Genomic DNA, 4,196 nt, shown 5'->3' with positions numbered 1-4,196 from the left:
CAGGAAGTAAGAAGAAAGATAAACATGCAATATTTTCCAAAGGAGCACCTTAAGTCAGCTGTTGCCTTTTAAATTTTTACCCAAAACCTTCTGTTTACATCTTATTAGGCAGGGCAAGCTTACAAGTATGGACTTTAGCTGAGAATTTCTACCCAGAATAAAACCAGGATTGATTTGGCAGAAAGGAGAGAACTGATGAGGAATTATTTTCAGTCTTTGACTCAGAGAAGCAAAACATTTGAATTCTATCTTAATATGAATTTTTCCAAAACAGGGCCCCAGCCTTGTTTATTTGGTTTCTTAGGAAGTGAAGAAGTTGGGAAATGAAAACGTTTGCCAGATTTGCAAATATAAAATAGAGAATTCTCATTCTGTTTAGAGTTCAAATAAACACTTCTTAGTATATTTTAAACATTCCATGAGAAATACTTATGCTAATAAAATGATTCATTGTTCATCTAAAATTCACAATGACTTGAGTCATCTGTAGTTTTGTCTGGCTAGATGAGAAGGGGGAAAGTTAGTGAAGAATGCAATGATGAACGGTTTGTCTGTGGGTCAGTGGATGATCTCACTTGCTGGTTATCCTCCTAGAAATTGTGTGGAATGCTCCTTAGAAGTGAGCTACACCAGGACCTGAAGCCCAGGGCATTTATCCACGGTCTCTCATTTAGCCCTCCTGAGGATTATGCCTGGAGGCAGCATTAATTTCTTGGTACTGCTGAGTTATTCTAGATGTTGTGAAGGAAGTCCTCAGCATAGAAGCAGACTGTCTCAGTTACTTTCCTCTCATTGCTAAGACAAAACACACGACACCCAAAGTTAAGGAAGGAAAGCTTTGTTTAGCTCACAGTTTGTGAAGGCTTCAGTCCATAATCACCTGGTTCCAAAATGGGGTGGCAGGACAAGGGGCAACAGTTCAAGGCAGCAGAAGACAACAAAAGCAGCATGAGCAAAAGGGCAAGGAGGGGGCTCTTTTCCTCCCTTATATTGTAAGCAGGCTACCAGTCCCCAGGAGGGGCGGGTGTGGCCCTCACATAATCTCTGTGCCCTCCTCTGGCACAGGCTCAGGATGTTTACAAAGTAAGGACCCTGGCCCCCTGCTGAGTTACTTAGTTAAACTTCTAAACTTCCCAAGTTGACACAATGTATCAACCATTACACTGACTGAAGCATATATTTAATGTAGGAATGTTCATGGTGCACCTGGCAGCTGAAAGGGCCTCTACCACCCACAGGTGCAGGGATAATCAGAGCTAAGCTTAGGAGACCTGCGTGAAGGCATCAAGAAAGCTACAAGTTTCTTTTCACTGGCTCCTTTGCTCTTCCTTTGCATTCTTAAAACATTTATGATTGTCACAGAAATCCTTAATGACACAGGAAGTGAGTGGTATAGGCCTGAGGAGGCCAGGTCTATCATGTGTGGCCTTTAGTGCATAGAAATCATGGACAGTCTGCTCTGTACATTGGCTGGAGGAGCTTAGCAGGAGCATCTGATCCGTGCCCACTTTCAGTGTGCTGAAGTTTATGTGTCTGGCCCAGTAATACTATGGGACAGGCCCACATGCTACTACAAAAAACATCTGCTGAATCCTCCTGAGAGCTAGCTGGCCTCCTCCTCTCGGTCCTACAGCTTTTAGACTATTTCAGTGGGTGTTAGTTACATTTCCTTTGTTCTGGATTTTTAAATAAGCCATCATTTTCTGGATGAATAAAGTGGATTTCTGGTGTGGACACTCTTTCCCCAAAGCCCTTTTTGTACGAATTTTTATGAAAAGGTTTGATTAAACTCCAAATCATTCTTAGCTTAAGTAAAAGAACTTGGTTATTGTCTATTCCCTCAGATTGACAAAGTGTGAGGAAATGCGAAGGGGTGCACATTAGTAGTTTGACGACCAGCAGAGAGAGTGTGAGGCTGGTTTATTTCTTTTAGGGCTGCGTCTAATTCTAGTAGCTATTAAAAAAACAGTACTCTGGGTTATGGTGTGAAAGTGAAGAGTTGTGTGCTCTTGGGATGGATAACTCAGACAGCTTGCTGTAAAACACGGAAATACTTGAGTTCTACTTCTAAAACTCTCAATTAGATACAAGCTAGCCTGATTATTCAAGAAGCAGAGATGCTTTTCCTCCTTTACGTACCTGGTTTCCTGCACTCCATGTACATTCTACCAGGACTCCTTCTAATAATCTCTTGAGAAGAACCCCTGTCTCAGGCTCTGCTTCCATGAGTATGACAAGGACTAGATACAGGTGAACCAGAAAGGGTTCAAGGTAGAGCACAAGAGGGAAATGATTTAGAATTTTTTTTTAAATGTTTTATTTTCACTAGAGACTCAGGTTTAAAAGAAATAATTGAACATGTACATTTTGGTGTTTCCTGTCATTTAAATTGTAACTATAAACACCCATTTGCTAAACATTCAATTTGCTCTCTTAGTGGTCAAAACTCCAAATTTTATATGCAGAGTGAAAGGACCAACATGCTACCAGCTACTGCATAACTTCTCAGATGTTACAACCTTCAGGTGAGAGTCTCTAATAGCGTGGTTATCTTCTTGCTGTGTTTTGCTGGCATGCAAACTCTCCTGGCTGATTTTAATTAGAATCTTAGGTTTTTATAGCTGGAACAAACTTTAGGGATCATCTAGTCAAGTTCTCTTAGGTTATGAACAAGAGGAAGCCAATCAAATCCAGTTATTGCCCAGGGCCAGGAAGCTACAGAATGGTAGAATCGGGATGGCAAGCCGTTCTTATGGGCACCCGTCCAGCACTATTTCCATTGAACCCCTTGATCTGAGCTTTACCAAACTCCATATATTTCAGATGAAGGACAAAAAAGAGTATCCAACTTTTCTACTCATTATTCATTGAGTTGTACCATTGGGCTTGTAGATGACCTACATTATATTTGCTTTTGCCCACTCATGAGTTTGTAATGCTAATTTATAACTTCATCCTCTTTTGTTACTGTTTCTCTGTGTAAGTTTCGCTCAATTGCTTCAGGTAACAATATACAAGTAACTGTCCATCAGATAAAAGAGCACATGGGCAGAGATATTGAATATTGTATTGTTTTACTTAACAGACAACTAGGATCCACCAGGATGACACCAAATGGCTACATTTGTAATAAGGCTGAAATTGTTTCTCAGTGGAATTAGTGACATATCATTGCTGTACACACTTGTTGTCTTTTGCCTTGAGAGATTAAATTACGTGGAATAGAAGAAATCACATGGATCTCAAGCTATTCCATGTGACCTAACAGAATCACTGTTTTCTTAGCATTAAGTATAGCTATCTGAGCAAATTGACCCATATGCCCATTAGGTTGGTCTTAAAATACCAGCAACTCTGCCTGCCTGAAATATTACTTAGAGAAAGCCACTGGGCATTTGCTTCTTATTGAATCTTTTTGTCTCTATTTGGAACAAAAGTAAGATATCCTAAACGAAACATTTCTGCCTTAAGTGATATAATTCGGCTACTGGGAGTTTACATTACATTCTTTTCTGTTATGAGCAGTTCTACAGGAAAGCAAAGATTATGTTTCCCTCAGGTGTCCAGGGATAATGATATCATAATCTCTTCCCTATTCAGCGACTGCTTGTCTAGTTGTTATTCACGATGCTCTTGTTTGCTGCCAGAGTGAGTAGAAAGAAGTGGCAAAGGATATAACAATTGAGAAAGTTCCCTTCAACTTTTTAGGCACTTGGAAAAGATGGCCTTCCATAGCTTTCTTTTGGGGCCTGGGTAATTTGGTAGTTCCTCTGATGAACAATTTGAACCCCATATTAGAGTGAAGATGCTTTGTTACTATCTTCACACCTCCTAAATGATCTCATATCACTAGTATCCAACTATCTAACAAATGTTAAAAGTGATAGTGACATCACTGAATTGTGTGTGCCTCTTACTGGTGTTGACCAAGGCAAGCTCTCAAAGATTATTTTCATTTATGGTCACCATTCCATAAAAGCAAATGTGCAAGACCTTTCTGGTCAACTTTCTCATTTTACAAATATTCTATGGAATATTATCATTTCCTTTTCTATATTATAATATCTTCCTCTATATGTTGCAAAGATAACAAGTGATACTACTATAACTAACATATATTACCTATATGTTAAAGCTATCCTTTTGTTGATTTTATCTTGTACTAGTTTTTTTTCCTTTTCTTTTTTCTTTTTTTT

Source organism: Chinchilla lanigera, unplaced genomic scaffold (assembly GCF_000276665.1).
Source record: "Chinchilla lanigera isolate Chin_1 unplaced genomic scaffold, ChiLan1.0 scaffold00033, whole genome shotgun sequence".
Taxonomy (NCBI): domain Eukaryota; kingdom Metazoa; phylum Chordata; class Mammalia; order Rodentia; family Chinchillidae; genus Chinchilla; species Chinchilla lanigera.
The sequence above is the reverse complement of the archived record's forward strand: the minus strand, read 5'-3'. Positions refer to the sequence as shown.